General features: G+C 35.7%; 3 protein-coding genes and 1 pseudogene across 3 annotated transcripts in view; 3 read left to right on the forward strand and 1 right to left on the reverse strand.

Moving 5' to 3' along the window:
* The window catches only part of LOC122814430 (zinc finger imprinted 2-like), a 1129715-nt gene that overhangs the window by 876034 nt on the left and 230770 nt on the right, over positions 1–22911 (forward strand). The window lies entirely within an intron of this gene.
* Positions 1–22911, forward strand: part of LOC122813903 (zinc finger protein 436-like) — a 923997-nt gene that overhangs the window by 813249 nt on the left and 87837 nt on the right. The window lies entirely within an intron of this gene.
* Positions 1–22911, forward strand: part of LOC122813908 (tripartite motif-containing protein 15-like) — a 373209-nt gene that overhangs the window by 305347 nt on the left and 44951 nt on the right. The gene's annotated exons all lie outside the window — the stretch shown is intronic.
* LOC122813906 lies at positions 5065–14186 on the reverse strand (annotated as a pseudogene).

The raw sequence follows: 22911 nt of genomic DNA on the forward strand, positions 1-22911 counted from the left end.
CCCTCCATTACAACATGATATTTCGAATTTTGAGAGTTGTGTCATACATACGATTAGGGAAGGGTATGACAAAGAGGGTATTATGAGTGAATACAATAATTTAACATTAGAAGAAACAAACATATTAAAGATGTTACAGACAAATGAGAAAATTAGGATTATGAAGCCCGATAAGGGTGGGGGGGTAGTCCTTATGGATCATTGGGATTATGTAGATAGGATGCTAAAAATTTTACACACTGGTAATAGATATAGAATAGCTTCCAGGAATGAAATGAAAATCAGTTATAAAAAGATCGATATATGGTTAGAAGACAACCTACTACAGGGACTCATAGATGTGGATTTATATAATTATTTAAGAGTACCCAAACCTGTGATACCAGAAATATTTGGCATCCCAAAAATACATAAGGACACCCATAACCCTCCTTTAAGGCCTATTGTAACCTCTCAAGACACAACCCCTAGCGATTTTTATAGACAGAAAATTAAAAAATTTTCAGCAAGGTTACCACCATTTATTGATAGATTCATGGGATTTCTTGAGGAAATTTAATACGGTTAGATATGATGAGAAATACACTTTTGTTACCATTGACGTGAGGGATTTTTTTTCAGTAATTCCTCACGACCTGGGTTTAACATGGTTTGAATCCATGTTGGTAGAATTTAAGACCTTAAGTTTACAGGATTTCCGACTGTTGCTTGAAAATATGGAATTGGTCTTGAAAAACAATTATCTTTTCTTCCAAGGTGACATCTATCATCAAATAGGGGGCGTGGCCATGGGGTCCTCGTGTGCCTCCACATATGCCAACATCATTATGTTGTTCTGGGAGTTGGAATTTGTGTTTAAATCAAAATTTTGGAAATTTGTTGTTTCATACTTTAGATTTTTGGACTATATTTTTATAGTGTGGAATGGTAGTGGGGATGAAGTAGAGGAATTTATTAAATACCTACACACTACAACTTGTTTTTTGGAATTTACATATGAACATCACATAGATTATGTAAACTATCTTGATGTAACAATTACAAAAAACAAGTTCAAAAACAAGTATGAATCCAAGATCTTTAGGAAAAAGTGTTTTTCCAATTCATATGTCCATTTTGATAGTGACCATCCCTTGTATTTAAGGAAGAACATAGTCAAAGGACAAATGATTAGGGCTTCCAGGATGACAAGTGATAAGGAGATATGCAAAGCTGAATTAGAATTTATACAGCAGTTATTTAAGGCGAGGGGTTATCCAACTAAGCTTATAAAGAATGTGAAGCGTGAGGTTTTAAAGAGAAGGAATTCCCACTATTACCCACTTTTGACTTCTAATGTACAGGAAGATGGTGTACTAACCATTGATTTTACGGTTAAAAATAACACCAAGCAGGGTACATCTGATATGCCCCGTTTAATGTTAACATATTTCAAAAATATACATTGGATACAACGGGGTATAAATGAAGTATGGAAAATGTTTTCCAAAATCCATACTGATTGTACAGTTTTCCAAGAACCACTAAGATTTGGTTTTAGGAGAAACACAAATTTCAAAGAACTATTTGAGAGAAAGAAAAATCAGTATAGGGGAGGAACACAACGGAAGGTGGGGACCCATAAGTGTGGAACATGTGGTCAATGTACATTTATTTTGGACAGCAAGAAACTTGTGTTGAAAAAATTAAATGTTAACTTAAAAAGTAGAGGTCATTTTACATGCCAAACAAAAGGAGTGGTTTATTTAGCCCTTTGTTTGATTTGTGACAAATATTACATAGGCAAGACCGAACGTAAATTAAAGCAACGTATCTATGAACACACTAGGGACATCAATAAATGTAATGAGAATAATGCATTGTATAGGCACTGCATGACTTGCGTTAACACCAATATTAAGTTTTGGGTTTTGGAAGAGGTAAAGATGTGGGACAGAGGTGGTGACTGGGAGTCCCAGCTAGAATTTAAAGAATTAATGTGGCAACTTAGACTTGATGCCTGTGGTCCAAATGGACTGAATGACCACCTTTCCATTAAACCGGCCTTAAAATTATTGGCCAATGACCCCAAACTGGTACAATAACACACAATACCGCACATAAAAATTGATTTTAACAACTTTTTTATTGATGTATTTATATATATATATACACATTATGTTAACATCATGCTTATTGAATTTTATTATTATGGTATACCCAATAAGTAAATCCACCGTGTGTTTATTGACGTTGCTACAATAACAATGATTATTGACTTTATACCACCTAATATGTATTATATATCATACTTACTCTGCATATTTTAGTACATTAAGTATATTGTTATAATTACATAATTAAATATTGATGTATATTTATTTACAGTTGATTAGATGATACTTACAAGATACAGTATTATAGTATCCATTCATTGTATAACTTGTATGCACCATTAATTATGAGATATGACAGTACAGAGTGGCAATATAGAGTATTTATTTGCCTGCACACACCATTGTTTGTTTAGTATCAATATTTTGTAAATATTTTGTAAACAATTTTGTAAACAGTTTTTAAATATTCTTAAAAAGTTACTAGTGTAGCTGCAAGAGGTCTAAGAGCCTTTGGTTTTTTAAAGATTTTTTATACATTAAAAATGTTTTAATATATTTTATTAATATAGGAGTTTTCTGAGCATAGTAATGTATTAACATTTTAACATTTGAAAATCTGGTTGTTAATTGTATTAATTGAATAATTTGGGTGTGAATCTAGTATTTAATGGCAAGTGACAGCTATCTAGTTGGATTCTGATGAAGTCTGATAATAGAAGAAAGCACGCTCAATCCCAGGTTGCTGTTCTTGTTTGTGTGGAATAAATTTTGGTGCTATGAACTTTAACTGAGTCTGCATTTGGGCTTTACATCAGTTCGTTTTGTGGAGTCTGGCATTTGTAACTTTATTCAGGATACACCCTGTATTGTGAAGCCGGTGGCTACTGTTCGTGTTTTTACAATTCCCATGTATAGTTTATACGTCATCGGTAGACAAGTTATTGGTCTACAATTTTTGGGGTAGCTTGCAGGTTCATTCTTAAGTAGGAGCATTGTTTTACCTGTGGTTAGCCAGGTTATGTATGTTTGGGATGCACATATAAATAGTTCTTACTCGTGGCTGAGTCTTCATGCAAAGATGTTAATACTTTTAACCAAAAGTTAAGTACTGCATCTGGGCCTGGTGCTTTCCAATTAGAGGCTTTTCTTAACTTTGTTTCAATCTCTCTGGCTGTTACTTCATCCCATTTTATCTATTGTACCTTTAAACTTCTTATTCTTTCTTTTACTTCTTTTATTCATTTAGTGTCTTTATTGTGTTCCACAAGATCTTCACAGATGCTTCTCCAAAATGTATCTATTTCTTCTTTTTTTGGCAGTCTTTCAATTCCTTTTACCTTGTTTCCCTATTCTGTATAGAACTTTTTTGGGTCATCACTAAATTACTTATTTTGTACTTTTCCTTTGTATTTTTCTGTGTATCTTCTACAATTTTCTGCCTGTGCTAAAATTTTTAGTTTGTTATTTATAATAGTGCATGATACATCCTGGTCTGTTCTAATTCTGCACACTGCTTTTATCACATCTATCAGTCTTAGTATTTTCCCCTCTTCTATAGTCTTCTAACAGTGAAAGTTATTGTCTTAATTACATTATATTTTTCTCTGTTCGATACTTCCATGATGGTATTCGATTTCTCCCCTTCCTTTGCTTCACTACCATGTGCTCTTGTGGTAGAACTTTTATCAGTTATTAATTTAGCTGCACAGTAACATAACCCATTTACTTCTGTTATACTGCATGGATCTCTATGGACAGTCCTAATTACTGTGTTAATTTGTTCAGACTTCTGACTTTTGGGGTTTTATTGACCTTCTGTAATCTATTTCTTTCTGTGATTTTAATACATCTATCTTTGTCCATTAAATCAAGCAACTCTTCAATTAGTTCATTTTCTTCCAAACTAAAGGCACATTCTTTGTTTTCCGCTTCCTGTGGGCATTCTATAGAAAGTTCTATAGCATCTTCCTGTGGCACCTTATCTTCAATTTCATCCTGTGCCATCCATTGCTTTGTCATATGGGAACTCACTGGCCTATCACTCCTCAATGTTGACTGCATCAGAGTTTCCACAGTCTCCTGTCCCTTCCCTTGCCTAGCTTTAATTGAACATTTATAATGGCTTCCTATGGAAGGCTCCAGAATATCTTGATATGGCACCTGACCAATTGCTTCCTTTTCCACTGGTTTCCCCATAATCTGAGTATCCATTACTCTATCCTGTTGTGGTGCTTTCTGCATTAGATTTTCTACACTGAACCCTTCACTTTGCAGGTGCTCCATACCTCAATTTCTATTTCTTTAACTTCTCCATTACTGATCTCCTTTCATCTTTGTCTTCTTATTTTTTGTATTGTAAGATTTTCCATATCCGGATTCCTTTGCCTTTATTTCCTTTTCAAATATCTTTGGTGCTGCTCTTTTTGTATTAGTTAATTTTGCTTTCTCCTTGGCATAAATATTACACCATATTAAATATTTTTCTTTCCCCATGTCCATATTCCTTCTTTAGATATCTCCTGATCTTCCTGCTTTTCCTTACTTTGGGGACTCACTCCATCATGCTGTGATGCAGTCTGTGTTAGACTTTCTATATTAAATCCTTCAATCTGTAGACATTCCATAATTTCATCTTCTATTTCCTTAACCTCTGCTTTACTAATCTTCTTTTTCACATTCCATCTTTGTGATATTAACTTTCTCATTGTGAAATTTTCCATATCTGGATGCCTTTGCCTATATTTCTCTTCAAATAACTCCGTAACTGCTTTCTCTACATTAGTTAACTTGGCTTTCTGCTTTGCATAAATACTGCACCATATCATCTCTCTCTCTTACTTTCCCATGTCCATATTTCTTTTTTATAATTTTCAAAACTATCTAGGTTTTGTTATTTACATTTTTGCACTTCCTCAGATGCTTCTTTTTCCAAACAAATCAAAGTTTTTTGATCTATATACTGTTTTTCAAAGATCTGTTGTATTAATGAACACAAATTTTTATTTGAAGCTTCTGACAACTTTTCTTGTGAAAATATTTTTCTTTCTTCTAATTTATCTCAATCTCTTTATATATCCTCCGTCTGGTAATTCTGCGCTTTTTGCATAATAGTAACAATACATAATTTCTTTCTTATCCTCAATAGTCCATCATCTTTGTGGCTCTTCTTTGGCTCATCAGTTTTTGTGATTTTTGTGGACTGCTACTTCTTTCTGCAATGGGGGGGGGGGGCATCTTGGGACTGGCCTAACCTCATTGTAGGAATGTTTCCGGATTTTGAGCATTCTACACGGTCATTTTTTTCCCATCCTGACACCTGTGTGCCTACCAGCATTGGGCCCTTTTTTATCCTGGGTCTTGGGCATGCAGCTATCTTTTTTTGTTTTTGCCTTACTTCTGTCCATGGTATATGTTATATAAACACAGTCTATATATCAGTGTCGTCTTGGTGAGATTTTGTGAAAAACAGGGTCCACCTCATGAATGTACTCACCAAGACTAGAGGATGAATTCAATGTCAGCACTACTACTCTCCTTTGCTTGCTGACTTTTCATCTCCCTGTGTGAGTCCTTTCGTGTTGCACTAGAGCACTCCTTTGTCTGAAACACTTACTGCATCCAGGACATTTATATGGTTTTGCTTCCATGTGAGTCCTTTCGTGTTTCACTAGAGCACTCCTTTGTCTGAAACACTTATTGCACTCAGGACATTTATATGGTCTCAACCCAGTGTGAATCCTTTCGTGTTTTACTAGATGGCTCCTTTGTCCGAAACACTTATTGCATTCAAGACATTTATATGGTCTCGCCCCACTGTGAATCCTTTCATGTATTACTAGATGGGTCCTGTGTTTAAAACTCTTATTGCATTCAGGACATTTATATGGTCTCGCCCCCGTGTGAGTCCTTTCATGACTAGTAGAACACCTTTTCTCTGAAACACTTATTGCATTCAGGACATTTATATGGTCTCGCCCCAGTGTGAATCCTTTCATGTACTACTAGATGGCTCCTGTGTCTGAAACACTTATTGCATTCAGGACATTTATATGGTTTCTCCCCACTGTGAACTAACAGATGATCTCCAAGGTGACGAGTTGTTGTGAAACCCTTGCTGCATTCAGGACATACATATGGTCTCTCCCTCATGTGAGTCCTTGCATGTATTACTAGACCCCCCCTTTGTCTGAAACACTTATTGCATTCAGGACATTTATATGGTTTCTCCCCAGTGTGAACTGACAGATGATTTCTAAGGTATCTAGTTGTTATGAAACCCTTATTGCATTCAGGACATTTATATGGTCTCACCCCAGTGTGAATCCTTTCATGCATTACTAGATGGCTCCTGTGATTGAAACATTTGTTGCATTCAGGACATTTATATGGTCTCTCCCCAGTGTGAATCCTTTCATGTACTACTAGATGGCTCCTGTGATTGAAACATTTGTTGCATTCAGGACATTTATATGGTCTCACCCCAGTGTGAATCCTTTCATGTACTACTAGATGGCTCCTGTGTTTGAAACATTTGTTGCATTCAGGGCATTTATATGGTTTCTTTTCTTTGTTAGCTCTCTGATGTACTAATGGACTTTGCTGTACTACAGAACTTTGGTCACATTCAGAGTTCATGTTGCAGGTGTATCCTGGATGAAGCTGTGCTACAGGTATAACAGGATGCTTGTCGGAGCCCTTCAGAGTTTGAACAGAGTGCTGCAGGTTCTCTGTAGGATAACGTAATAGAGATGCTCCAAGTGATGGCTGCTGACGCCTGCACATGCTCCACTCTCTGCTCACATTGCCTACAAACAGATTAATTATTAGTACTGTAACACAATGATGAAATACATGCATGTCATTTTACTAACAGCACATATGCAGTTTTTCCCATTTTAAATATTATAAATGCATTTTCCATTTTTAAAGTTAACATTTTCTGCTGCTATTAACATGATAAAAAGAGCAAAAACAATTCAGACTCCATTTAGAAGTTAGTCTTCTATGAACAGTTTTAAGGGGTACAAAACAGTACAAAACTAACAAAATAATTTGCAAAAATCAAGTTTTGAATATATAACACACCAACCAATCATACCTACAGGAATACCTCACCACTTTTCCTAATATTTATTAAAGTCATACTGCGGTCGTAGTATAACTTTGACTCCCATAACATTGTTTCATCTTTTCATGCAAACCTATTTATACTTTGCCATTTAAATGCAACATTCTGCACTTCCCCGGGAGGCTGAAAGTGGTCCTTTCAGATTAGCACTGGTTGCCAAACTTCAAAAAAAAAAAAAAATATATATATAGATAAACTGGCAAAATGTGTGATCTAGTGCAAAGCACATTGAAACTTAGTGCTACAATGTAACAAATGGTCACAATGAAGTGCAACAATGTCTGACATAAGCAGATTACAGAGTATCACTTACTAATGTAAGTTTATACTGCTAAATTTCATTCAGGAACACATGAAAACTGCCATGCCCTTGCTGCAAAAGGATTTGTGAGGGTGGAAATGAGAAACGTACCTCAAACTGATGCACTTGAGAGGCATATCCAGAGAAAGGAGTACTGCATAACCACCTTAACAGTGGATAATTGTGTATGGTCACTGTTGTAGTCATGGCAACAGGTAGCTCTGTCTCAGGATAGGGTCTGATATACATCCAGAATTTTAAAGAGGAGTAACCTTCCACCTTGGCCAGACTGATGTCACTTTATGTACCCAACATACATCTACACATACCTGGCATAAAGGTGACATTCAATCTTAAAATCTTTGGATCTTTCATGCCTCTTCATAGATCACGGTCTGTCATGATACTCAATGCTGTAGAGGAATTTCCCCAGAGGTATTAAACTGAGATGCAGGGTGTTCTACACTTCCGAAGGAGAACAACCAGGAAGAAAAGTATAAGAAACAAAAATGAAACAAAGGATCAGGTTTATGATGAAAGAGCATGGACACTCGCCCCAGCCCTAGGTTCTCAAAACAGAAGGGACAGACTGCAGTAGTAACCGCTCTCAAACATCTCCAGTTATGGTCGGTTTGTCACACAACTGTACTATGCTCTTCATGTGGATCACTGAAGCAGTCATAACTTCAAAGACGTTTGTTGAGGCTTATGCTATAATTATTTAGGACAGAGGGGCAGCATTCTTTCAAAATGGCAGGAGCAAATAAAGGTAATGTCCATCTTTAGTGCTTAAGAAAGGTGTGTACTGAGGACCATGTGGTGCCCTCTAAAATGTCCTGTACACTGACCCCTTCCGGGTAGGCTCTAGTGGTTGCTCTGGATGTGTTGTGTGTGTTCTTACTTTCATTGTGGAGAATTGTTATGGACTTTGTGATGAATGTTATTGCTGGAAATATCCATTTTTAACAGTCTGCTTGGACATGGGGTCTTTTTTTTCATTAAAAGCTACAGACAACTGGTTCATCGTTCTAATGTCCTTAATGTGGTCTACATAAAATATCAGGTGCTTGTGAATGCACATTAAGTGCAGAAGTATTTATGCCTTGTTCTAAACAATATGGAGAAAAGACTGGTAGCTGGAGACCTTAGCTTAGCCTTATTTCCATAATGACTTGGGGCAGGAAGGAGGGGATTAGCCTGCAGAGTCACCCTGTTTTTGTAAAATGCCATTAAAGGTTCCTTTTACATTAAGGTCTGGAGCTATTTGACCCTTTTGGTGAATACAACTGCAATTAAAAGTACAGTTATGCAAAACAAAAACTTTGCAGTTGCACTTGACATCATTTCAAAAGTCAACAGTCAATTTTTCAACCATACAGGTAAGTCATAGGTTGGAGCCAATTCTGAGGTGCAGAATACCCTTCAAAAACTGCATGGCAAGGTGGTGTGAATGTTAGGGAAAGTCTAGCAGCAGATGACCAGAAATGTCTGAGGGGTGTACCCTCAATGAGGTGTATTTTAAGCCAGATGAAAAAGGTTTGGGGAGGTACAGAAGAACCATAGGTACATCCTCCCTTTTTATGGTACATGTTCCTCATTTGGCAACACAGGATTAATCAGTTACATTTCATTAAATTATGAAATTCTAGGAATAGGCCTCCTAGCTTTCATCATGATTTTTTGCACCTCACTGGATTACATTTGTTTGAAGGTAAGTATTAAACATACCCTCAATGCTGTTATATTCAGGGTGGACAGAACACATACACACTGCATCAGAAAGCTGGCATTCTGTGGCAACAGAAAAGTCCTTCTCTTCCCATGACAGCAGGTAGGAGGATCCAGTGCCTCCTAACCAGAAAGGAAAGTTACTATAATTTCTGGGCTCTTCTGCTTAATCTTTTGAGTGCCCCTGGGAAGCACAGCAATATGAGTGAAAGCATACCAATGCAGGCCTCTCAAATTCAGGGAGCAGTTGTTCACTGCCCAATTTTGAGTACAAGTTACTCTGAAACACATTGTTTTCAGGTGTTTACTCAGCCTTCCTGAAGACATTGGAGGATATGAATGTCTCACCAAACACCAAGGGCAGTTAGCCTAGTACTAACCTATGAACCTATATTGGGAGACTTTAACTACCCTAACATAGACTGGGTGCATTATTCTAGCCCAAACACCCTAGCCAAAAGGTTCCTGGAATTCATAAATTCAAATGCAATGGAACAGCTAGTCACCTCTCCCACAAGGGGCAATAATATACTAGACCTGATCATCACAAACATGGGGACAAAGTGCTCCACACCGGAAGTATACCCCTCACTAGTGATATCTGACCACAAACTAATCACCCTGGATATACATATCCCACCTCCACCCCGAACACAAAAGACTACAGTGAAAAACTTCTCAAAAGCCGACTTTACACTTCTTAAAACTGAGATGGTATCCTTTAAGCCCACTGGGCCAGTGGTACCCACATCCCACAATGCAGAATCCTTCACAAATGCTTTCTACGGACATCTCCAAGAATGCATGGATCATGCAATCTCCAAATAAAATAAAGACCCTCTCCACCAAGGGCAGGCGTCCTGTCTGGTGGACCCCAGCCATAAACAAATTGTATAACAAAAGAAGGAAGCTACTGCACGACAGAGCAAAATCCCATAAAGAGAAGGCATCTCTGATCAGCACTAGTAGAAAGCTACGTTCTCTCATAAAAACATCCAAGGCCAACTTTGAGAGAAAAATCGCTATGGACACTAAAGATAACCACAAGGCCTTCTTCAGCTATGTTAGAAACCTGGGCGGAAACCCTCAGATATGTTCAGAGTTAGTTCACAATGACAAAAAATACACTGAACCCACAGATATTGCCAACATTCTGGCCGACAGGTTCAGTGCAAATGTCTTCCCTCCCTCACCCCCAAAAGAAGAAATACTTATCCCAGCTGAATGTAACCTCCCTGTCATCTCAGATGTCCAGGTGAGAACCGCCCTCAGCAAAGCTAAAAACATAGCATCAATGCAACCTGATGGTATCCCGGGTTGCGTGCTACGTGAACTCCAAGAGCAGCTAAACCCACACGTAAAAATGCTATTTAACCTTAGCCTTACTACAGGATATGTACCTGAACACTGGCGTACAGCAACAGTAGTCCCACTCCACAAAGGAGGCACCTCTACAGACCCTGGTAACTACCGCCCCATAAGCTTAACCAGCCTGGTCTGCAAAGCTATGGAAAAAATCATTATGGAACTCATAAACAGAGATATTGGGGACTTACAGACACTTGATCCCACCCAGTTCAGCTTTGTAAAGGGCAGATCCTGCCTTTTGAACCTGGTTGACTTTTTTGAAACAGTCACTAAAGCCAATGACGAGGGCAAAGCAGTCCATACAGCCTACCTGGACTTGGCTAAAGCTTTCGACACAATACCCCTCTCTGGCATCATAGACAAGCTCAACAGCTTAAATGTAAATCCATATGTCACAAGATGGGTGGCAAACTGGCTAAAGGATATAACCCATAAAGTAAAAATCGCTGGAGCCATGTCAGACTCAAAGCCAGTCACAAGTGGTGTCCCACAGGGCTCTGTCCTGGGACCCCTCTTGTTCGGCATTTATTTCTCAGATGTGAAAGCAAACATGGGAGGGTTGTGGCTGTCAAAGTTCGCATATGACTGCAAACTGGGTGCCATAGTCGATACACCAGCTGACATGCATCCTACAGAAAGGCCTCACTGAAACGGACAACTGGTGCCGGAGTCATGGCCTTAAACTAAATGCCAAAAAATGTATAGTCATCCCCTTTGGGAAAAACAAAGTACCCACAAATTATCACATAGACAGTAACCCACTGAGTACGGAAAAAGTAATCAGAGACCTGGGGACCCAAGTCGATAGTGACCTCTCATTTGACACCCACGTTGCCAAATTGGTTAGAAAGACTTTCTACCTTGCCCACCTTATCATGAAGTGATTCACATCCAGATCAAAGGAGGTCATTGTACCCATATACTCCTCCCCTATCAGGCCCATGATTGAGTACAATGCCCCATTTGGTATGTACCTCACCCGGCACTTGCAACAGCTAGAGAGACCCCAAAAGTACCTCACCAAGAGGATTAAGGGTCTCCAACATATGTCATATCTGCCAGACTAAAGAAACTCCAGCTCTATTCAGTAGCATACCGCCTGCTCAGAGGTGATCTGAGCCTGACGTACAAGGCCATGTCCAATCAGGAATTGATGGACATGCTCCACCTCAAAAAATCCAAATCCATCAGAACCACAAGAGCTAAAGATTTAAACCTCAGCACAAATATGAATAGGACATGCTGGAGGGACAGATTCATAACTCAGAGGCTTCCCATACTCTGGAACAGAATCCCAGTTCATGTTAGGCAGAGCCCCTCACTGACTCTCTTCAAGAAAATCTTGACGAGTGGATGGGAGTTCGTAGGTTTACCCCAGGAGTCATCTCTGTGTCACTACTAGACAGAGGCACAGTAAACTAATTCTATTATGTAAGGGGGTCTTCACTGTGTCACTACTAGACAGAGGCACAGTATTCTAAATCTATACTGTACACTTTTGTACCATTACATGGGGTGGTGAAAGCCACATCACTACGGCTAGGCTTATAAATGCCCCAGGGCAAATAGCCTAGTACCAAACTATAAAACTATGAAAGTTACTATAATTTCTGGGCTCTTCTGCTTAATCTTTTGAGTGACCCTGGGAAGCAAAGCAATATGAGGGAAAGCATACCAATGCAGGCCTCTCAAATTCAGGGAGCAGTTGTTCACTGCCCAATTTTGAGTACAAGTTACTCTGAAACACATTGTTTTCAGGTGTTTATTGAGAGAAGTAAACAGATCCTCTCAGGAATACCTCATTTGGTAGTAGTTTCTAGGAATGTACCACTGTGTGGCAACCACTTATGTCAGTCTGCAGAAGTCCTACTCAGCTCTCCCATCACTGAGTTTTCCTGTGAGTGTATGTATGTAGCAGTTAGGAGAAACCTGTACTGCATAGCTGATCCTAAGCCTGTATATCTACCCTACAAAGATGGTAGGAGTGAGTTCCTCCCAGTTTATGTACTATATCACTGTGGTGTGGTCTATAACCACCTTCAAAGTCACTGACACAAATTGTCTCTTCAGCACTCTCATAGCATAAAGGACTAACAACATTTCTTTTATATTCATGTGCATTTTCCTTTTCTTAAGAGTTCCATGTGTCCTGCACGTTTAGGTCTAAAGTGAGAATACCCCAGGCCTTGTCTGATTTATCCATGGTTTGGGTCCGGTTGTGACCTGGTCATTTAAAGGGCATCCATATTTTTTCATCTGGTTCACCCACCAAACTAATTCCCTATTCACACAGAACAACACCAGTGTTTATTTTTAAGGGTTCCAACTACTGACCTCAAGAATTCCTTAGAAGCCATTCTAATTCCCTCATGGGTATCTGGCTAGAGGAGCCACATGGATAGCTGAAGTCACATGACCTACAATCTCAAGTGTGTGTCTGGCACTCTACTCTATTAAGGCTGCCACATTTGAAGAAGAAAGTTACAGCCTCATTTTCTAGGTTGGGAGAAGGGCCCTGCAAGGATTCATGTTCTGTAGTGCGCACAGAAACAGTCTTCTGAACTGGACCCAGACTGGACTTTCGGTGATCGAGAGTGAAACATATGCTTTAAACTCTGCTTTTATACATTCTGTAATATAGCCTGCTTTGTAGCTTTTACTGGTACATTGTTTTAATTGTTACTATCACCTTAAATATAAAAAGAGATTAAGGAATATATTAAAACTAGTGTAGAAAAGTATCACCTTACAAATCAGACAACTATGTTCCTTTACAATGCTTTTCCACTACCGATGGGAATAAAAGGGACATGAAATCAAGGATACAGATTTGCAAGTAAGGGGTTAATGTGGCTTTCTAAAAATGTTTATCTTGGGGGGCGTGGCCAAGATGGGCTCAGAATAGCAGCAATTCTCTTCAGCTCTGTCAGTTTAGATTTTGTATGACAGGATTTTTTCAGTAAATCTTATCGGAGGAACTTACAGTCTTCAGTAATAAATTCCTCTCGTCTAGTTTTATAACTACATATAAAAATTCTGAAGAAATTTTGATTTTTTCCTGTCAATAACACCTTGGATACTTTATCTATCTTCACTAACAACAGAATGGCTACATCAAAAGCACTTCATCAAGAATCTTCTCTAAAAAAGGACCTACATTCTTTACTCACTACTGCACAAGAACCATCTGCCAAACTAGATAAAATGGATTTAAAGATTGACATCTTTAAAAAAGACTGCACTAAACAAATGGAAAAGATACACGAAGATCTGCAGTTTCAAAAATCTCAAATTTCAGGTATTGAATTAGCACTAAATGGCATTGACAGTAGAGTACATAAAGATGAGAATAATATAGACTTTCTAATAAAGCAAAATACATACTTACAATCCAAAGTGGATGACTTAGAAAACCGGTCTCGAAGGAATAACATTAGAATATTTGGCTTACCAGAAAACATAGAAGGAAACAATCTGTCAAAATTCCTGACAACCTGGATCCAAGATGTACTAGACTTACCAGAAGCCTTGTCATATGGTATCAAAAGGGTGCACAGATCTTTTGCTTCATCTAAAACAAGTAAGAATAACTCTTCTAAATCTGTAATTGGAAAATTCTTATCTTCATATGACAAAGAACTAGTGCTAAAAACAGCCTGGGCAAAAGCTCCCATTAAATTAAATGACAATGCCATTCGTTTTGATAATGATTATTCTTCAACAGTAATAGCAAAAAGAAAACTTTTCCTACCCTTAATCAAAGAACTCAAAAAGGCACAAATAAAAACTCACATATTATTCACAGCCAGATTAAACATTTTTCTACAGGATGGTATCAAAACGTTTGATGATTTAGACACAGCCCTTAATTTTGTTAACTCTAACAAAATAATTGAAAAGCTAGAAGATATGGAATGGGCAAGTGCAAGTCTTAAAAGGTTAGCTGAAAATGACAACTGGAAGTCAGTCGAAAAAAAAAAGAAGCTAAAGAAATGCACCATTAATATGAGACTTTAAATCTAAACATAAAGACTTTAAAGTAAATCCAAGGTTGCAACTACATGTAAGTGTAACATTCTCTTCCCCTTTTTTTTTTAATATTCAATATGTATGCGTGTTCCTGTGCTACATCTTGATAACATAAATACGGCAAGTTTGGCTATGTACTTTGAATGTGTTTAAAAAATTTTAATAAGAATACAATTGAAAATGTTCTTCTGGTTTAAATGAAAGACAAGGGGAAATGAAAATCTGTTCGTATGATCTTGTGAAAAACAGAGGGATCTGATTGTGGACGTTAGTGTAATACGAACAGTGTTAAGCTCTCAGGGCTAGGATGTATGTAAAAAGTAAACAGAATCTAATGCATTACTAATATCTATGCAAGATTAATGGGACAGTTCTGTTTAATAATTATTACTTTAGCGATTGCACATACAAACGTGAAAGTCATTAGAATGATGCATCTACACTCTAACATATTATTGTTAGCCCCTGAGAGTCTCGTGCACTTTTCAGTTTTTTTTTCACATACCAGTTTCATCAGTTGTTCCACGTGGACCCAAGAAACTAAAAAAAGAAGAATTCAAGCATTACTGTTCCCGCTTTTACTCAGGACAGCTTTGAAATCCAGCACGAGAGGCTCCATTCATTATAGAAAGAAGAGGCACCCTGATGACATCATTCTTGACTGTGCAACACAATTTTTGTGAGCTTTAACCTTATGGGAAAGTCGCACTGACTCTTTAGTATGTTGAACCACGGTTTTCACCGCAAATAGGTATATAAACACAAAAACAGTTTAAACACTCCCATACATATAAACAGATACGTAAAACATATAAATACACAGTAATCTCCAATTTGTAACCCCCTACCTGTATTTGTACCTATAGTAAATATAAAAATTACATTACATCAGATAATTTTATATGCAGTACTAAAGCATAGTAAATAACATAAATACATAATATGAAACATTAATTGATTGTAAATGTACTTCATATAAACTTCAGTTATACAAAATTACTAAATGTTATATAAGGAAAGAAATGCCAGCATATACATATGACAATCCTATCTGAAATACTATGATTGTTAAACAGTTTATTTATTGTTTTAATTATGTTTCCTGTCTGATGTAATTGCTTCACAATAAACTCCAAGCACAGATATAGTAATTGGATATATTATTTTAAGTGTAGTAGTAATTTAATGAATAGTTTAAAGGGGAGAGGGGGATGAGGGAAGAAAACAGTGAAGAATATATATATATATATATATATATATATATATATATATATATATATATATATATATATATTTTTTTTCCTCTCTCTCTTTTTTACAGACAATAACACTATTTGACAGTAGCTGAGATATTGTCGCTATTTGTTAGGAGGATAATTTGAGTGGTACATGCTACTCAAATTAGGAGTCTACAACTCCAGGAAGGGTTGTTATATTGATGTTCTGTTACAATCATATGTTACTTTTTTTATGATGTTCACAATAGCAACATATTTTGAGACTCTTCAATTTGTCTATGATTTGATAAGTATGTTTTCTAGCATTAGTGCTTACCCGAATGGAGTACAAATATTTTACCTTGTATATAACTTATAACACATAATATAAATGTTTCTTTTAAAGGGTATTTCAATAAATATTAATGGTTTAAATAATCCTTGCAAGAGAGGAAGCTTGCTCAAATATCTTAAAATTCATAAATCCCATCTTGTTTTTTTTACAAGAAACACATTTAATATTCACAGATACTGACAAGTTAAATACCAGATATTATTCAATTTTCACAAGCTCAGAACATACTGAAAAGAAAAGAGTAGCTATTTTATGGAATAAAACACTTCCCATGCCTAAAATACTAGAAGTATACAAAGATAACAAAGGTATGTTTTGTTCAGTCACAATAGAACTAAACAAAAAATATATATACTTTAATAAATATATATTGGATTCCAGGTATTCGTTCAAACACTGTTAAAATGCATTTAAATAAAATAGTCTCGCTAAAGGTAATTTAATAATAACAGGTGATTTTAATTGTAAATTAAATGATGAAGATACTAACTCCTCAGTAAAATTGTGAAAAATTTTAACTTCAGCTAAATTACTATTGAACTTTATGCAATCATTTATATTAAAAGATATAAATAGCTTTGCAGATTTAGACTCACTTCCATACACTCATTACTCCCACAGACATAAAACAAACTTCAGAATAGACAGAATTCTAATATCAAAAGAATTAACAGATGATTTAATTAAAGTAAAGGTTATTTCATGTCCCTTATCCGATCACAACTCAATAACTTTTGAATTACTAATCAAAACAAATCACACTGTTACAATTAAAAGAATACCAGCATACATAACTAATTTGAAAGAATTTAAAGAATTTTTACTTTTAGAGATACAAGACTTTATCACATTAAATAATACTAATAATATATCAGAAGTTTATATTTGGGATGCCTTAAAAGCCTTCCTATATGGGAGAATTCTCTCGTGGTATAATAATAAAAGAAAATCCTGTGACAAAGAATTATTAGATCTACAATGCAAATTAGATAAGCTAAAACTTAACTTAGATAGTAATACTGATAGAAAAAACAAAGAGAAAGAAATAACTAAATACAAAATACCTTGAGATCTTAAACCATAAAACAAAAATCAGAACAGAGAAATTTAAATTTATAACCTTCTCAATGAACCCTAGATCTTTAAATATCTTAGCAAATAAAACAAAGAGACTTAAAAAACTCAACCATATTAAGGAGATCTATTCCCCAAAAAAGAAGAAACTTGTATCTAATATATACACAATATTTTACTGGAATTCAAAGAATTCTTTCATAAGATAAATCAGAATTCCCAGATAACGGATTCAAAAGATTTCATTAAGACATTTATAACAAAGTATACTAAATACAGATTATCAAGATATCAAACTAATAATATAGATAAACATATTTCTTTACAAGATATACAAAACCAGATAACAAAACTTAAATTACACAAAGCCCCCGGAAATGATGGCATTATCCCAGAAATATATAAATTATTACCTAAATCTGCTTTAAATATTCTGCATAAAGTATTTAATATTTCCCAAAGCAACACCTTCACACCCTCTTCTTGGAAATATACCTTTATCTCACCAATAAATCAAATCAAATAGAGATCCTACTAAATGTTCTTCATACAGACCAATCTCTTTATTAAATACAGATTACAAAACGTTTGTGTCCATACATGCTGAGAGATTAAACATTTTTTGCCTTCATTAGTAAATGATGATCAGACAGGTTTTATTGTAAATAGAACTACTTATGACAACATAAGAAGAACAATTACTTTGATAGATTCAGCAAAAATCTCTAATAAAACTTTAATAGGTTTAGATATAAATTGTGCCTTAGATTCAGTTAATTGGGACTATTTCTTTATTTTGCTAGACTAATTGAATTTCTCGGATAAGTTTATAAATCTTATAACAAACTTATATAAATGGAGTCAGGCATATATCAAAATTGGCACTGTTATATCAGAAAACATTCCTATTACAAGAAGGACTAAAGAGGGATGTCCTTTATCCCCCCTTTATTTTACATTGATTATGGAACCATGGGCCAATTTAGTAAGAGATGATGAAAACATTGAAGGTTATAAGTTAATTTCAGATACTTCATCTAAAATTCAATTATTTGCTGATGATATTCTGAACAGTAGGAGAAAACTACAGATCTATTCCTGCCATATTTAAAAATATTAATAAATTTCAAAAAATATCAGGCTTAAGTTTTAATAACAATAAAACTCAGATCATCCCAATTAATCCAAAACAAAACACAATTCAACAAAAGTATAAAAAACTTGTACCTCAAAATAATCAGATAATATATTTAGGAATAGTGATTACCAATAACATAAAATATATCATTCAATTAAACTTTAATAATTGTTTAAGCAAAATTGAAGATTCTATAAAAAATGGAATAATTTACTCTCTTCCATGGATGAAAGGCTTTCTATTATAAAAAATGACTATTCTTCCTAAAATGCTTTATATTATTCAATCACTTTCATTAATTCCCCCTAAAACGACAATTAAAAATTATAATTATTTGTTATTGAAATTTCTATGGTATCCTAATAAATCCAGAATAGCTTTGCAACATCATATAAATGGCTGGACAAATGGTGGTATAAGATTTCCTAACTTGGAATTATATATATTATCCTTGATTATTAACAGTCTCCTTTCTAATCAATAATACATATTCTTCTAAATGGAAACAATATTTAATCTAGTCAGCATGGGACTCTTCTAATAAAATAAAATAAACATTCAAAAAACACTAATGTTAAATAATCCTATTTTGTGGATATTAAAAGATATCTTTACAGTACAATCATATAAGTTAAATAAATCAAATTATTTGCTACTCATTCTAAAAACATTTAGGAACTTTATTTTCAAATCCACTAATTATAAAACATGGATTTTCCTTCTTTTTCCAATTGCTTTTACTCAAGGTATATTGACCACAATAGATAATACAAAAATGCTATTATTCAAAGAGAAACATCTTATTTATTGGTCTCAATTAATAGACAAAGATAGGATAAAGTCTCGAGGAACTAAAATTTGAATATGACAGACTAACTCATGGCTATGCATACAGGAATGTAGGCAATACATTATAAATAATTTGGAATCAATTCCCTTACATTTAGCATATCCATTACCTAAAATAATTTTATTTTTGACTACACTTATTCAAAATATAAACACTGACAAAAACAAATTAGCACACAAACAAAATACTTAGAAATGATGCAAATTTTCACACTGATAAATTTTGGGAATTTTTCAATATAATTAATAACTATGCTCCTAAAGATCAAGACAAACAAAATATATTGGAATCAGCCTACTACACTACATCTTCCCTGAAGTGGAAGTTATACAACTGGAGATATATGCATAGATCCTTTATAACACCACACATTCTAAATAAATTCAATAAGAACATCAATGATTGTTGGAGATGCAAAGAAGTATTAAAAGCTGACTGGTCTCATATGTTCTATGACTGCATACTTCTAAAAAAATACTGGAAAGATATAAATAGTTTCTTTCAAGGTTTATTTACAGATAATTTCTTGATTTCTAAATCGTTAATTATATTTAACACTCCAATACATCAAAGTGTTAAAGGACCCAAATATACATTAATATGGACTATTTTAGCAGTAGCAAGAAAAATAATACCAATTAACTGGAAATCAGAAACTTCCCCTACGTTTCAAGAATTTAAAAACCTTCTTACTGAAGTTTGCAGTCTGGAACTTTTGACCATTAAGTCAAGGACTAATAGAAACATGTCTAGAATTAATATGTGGAAAAATTTATTAGACTTGCTAGAAAATTATTGATTGTATATGAACTAACCAATAACTTAGTTTGATATTTATGTGAACGTCATTTGTAAATAGTTATGTTGTTTGTTAGATATAGAATGTTTGTGTTTTTTTTCTTTTTTGAATATTGTTAAAAAAATGGAACACTTTATGTAATTTATTTCTTTATTCAAATTTTAATAAAAATCTTTTTTGAAAAAAAAAAAAAAAACGTTTATCTTGTTAAAAAAAGTCCCCACGTGGGCAAGTCCCATGTTTGCACACCAGTTTCAGAGAGCATAACTGCATGCAGCTACTTAAAAAGAAACACTCTGAGAAAATTCATACAGTTTATAGTTTCCCTGCTGATTATATGAAAGAAAAATGGGGCAGTGTTTTTTTTCTGCATATGAGAAAACCTTGAAGTATGGAAGAACATACAAGGAGGAGAGATCACGGAGCCTAGAGAGAAAAATGCTAAAAGAACACAACATTTCACCCATGGGGACAGATACTTAATTTTTAGTTATAAATACTTAGGGTCTTATTTCTCTTATACCATCCATGTTTAAATAATATTAATATTATTACTACTATTATTAATAACAATAATGTGCTATCTTGCCAACACTGCAAATAAGTGTTTTTGTGCTTTGTCCATGCTTACGTGTACAGACAGCTAGGTATACATACACATACTGGGGGAAACATCAGAGGCCCAGCACAATAAAATGGAAATGAACCATCAGCTACAAAGAGACATTCATTTCAGTGTAAGAGTAAGTTTGGGGATTATCAAGGTCAGCTGAACTACAGAAGCACACCCACATACAATCACTTTTTTCTGATTTGTTAAAGTTCCACTTTGGCCAATTGTTGAAAATGAAAATGCATTAATTAAAGCTGTGAAATACAATACAGTTATATACATATATGTCACATCTGGAAAAAAATATATACACACATCTGTTTTGAAAACAAAAAATAAACATACACTTAAAGCATGTAAAGAATAAAAAAAAGCACACAAAGCCTTATATATCAGAGGCAAGGGACTTCATGTAAACATGAAGCTATATACTACGTAAGACAGTGCATAGAAAATATAATAGTACGAGTAAGTAACAAATAGAAAAAAAAGTACGGCAAAGCAGTTTAGGTCTGTAAGGTATAAATAATAAATCTTTACATAGCTTTGTACAGAACATTAAAATGGAGCCATCTGGACAGGTCTACTTTTTGTGGATAATGCTAGAACTTCACAAAATGATCTAATGACAGTTATTCACAGATTATTAATGCTGAGTTCATATGCCATGCAGTAAGATCAGTAACTTCACTCTGATCATCAATGCTATTCTTGTGTGTATTTTCCATCAGGGAGCATGGGATAACACTACGGTACCAGCATCTTCGGGATCCCTTGGGTAGGAGATGATACTCCCAAACCTTTACATTTACATTGTAGGGTTACTTGTTTGCCGATTTATTTCTGTAAAGTGAGTACCTGCCTAACTAGTGAAGTTAAACAGAGGGTGAGAATGTAACCTCCAAACTCTATATCCTACCCAGTTCAGATTTGTGAAAGGCAGATCATACCTCCTGAACCTGATTGACTTCTTTGAGGCAGTCACCAAAGCCGTGGATGAGGGTAAGGTGGTTCACACAGTCTATCTTGACCTCGCCAAGGCTTTCGACACCATCCCCCATTCTGGAATTATAGCTAAACTCACTAAACTAGGTATAAATCCCTACATCACAAGATGGGGTGCAAACTGGCTCACTGACTGAACTCACACTGTAAAAGTTGCAGACACCAAATCTGACCTCAAGGCAGTGACAAGTGGAGTGCCACAGGGTTCCATCCTGGGACTTCTCCTGTTTGGTATCTACTTCTCGGAAGTACAGGCTAACACAGAAGGCCTCTGGCTGACGAAGTTCGCAGATGACTGCAAACTAGGAGCCATAGTCAAATCCCCAAATGAGGTGGACATCCTACAGAAGGGCCGCACTGAGACAGATGCCTGGTGTCAGAGCCATGGCCTCAAGCTCAATGCCAAAAAGTGCAGTGTCATCCCCTTTGGTAAAAACTCTGTACCCATGAACTACCACACACGCAGCACTCTACTTAACACCGAATGCGTGATAAGAGACCTTGGGATCCAGGTGGACAGTAGTCTCTCCCTTTGATAGTCACATCACCACAGTAGTCAGGAAGTCCTACTATGTGGCACACCTCATCATAAAAGGGTTCTCATCCAGGAAAAAAAAAAGAGGTCATTGTTCCCCTCCACTCATCACTCATTAGACCCGTTATAGAGTACAATGCCCCTTTTGGAATGTACATCACAAGACATCTGCAGCAGCTGGAAAGGCCACAGAAGTACCTCACAAGGAGGATTACCGGCCTCAAACAAATGCCCTACACTGACCGCCTCAAAAAACTGCAGTTTTACTCCGTAGCACATTGCCTACTCCGAGGTGATCTCTGCCTAACATATAAAGCTATGTCAAACCCAGAACTGTTGGACATGCTACACCTAAAGAAATCCCAATCCCTCCAAGCTACATGCTCTAGGGAACCTAAACCTTGTCACCACAATAAACAGGACATGCTGTAGGGATTGATTCCTGTCCCAGAGATTTTCTATACTCTGGAACAAGCTACCCATCTATGTCAAGCAAAGTTCTTCATTAGCACTCTTCAAGAAAAATCTTGAGTGGATGGGAAATAGGAAATACACCCCGGAGATCACTTCTGTGTCTCTGCTGGACAGTTGCACAGGAAAATATCTTTCTTGGGTGGTGTAAGCTATGGTACCTTGCTGGCTAGGCTTACGTAGGCCCTAAGCTTTTGTTACCTT

The sequence above is a fragment of the Protopterus annectens genome, chromosome 10.part0 (genome assembly GCF_019279795.1).
Source record: "Protopterus annectens isolate FY-2018-M chromosome 10.part0, PAN1.0, whole genome shotgun sequence".
Taxonomy (NCBI): Eukaryota; Metazoa; Chordata; order Ceratodontiformes; family Protopteridae; genus Protopterus; species Protopterus annectens.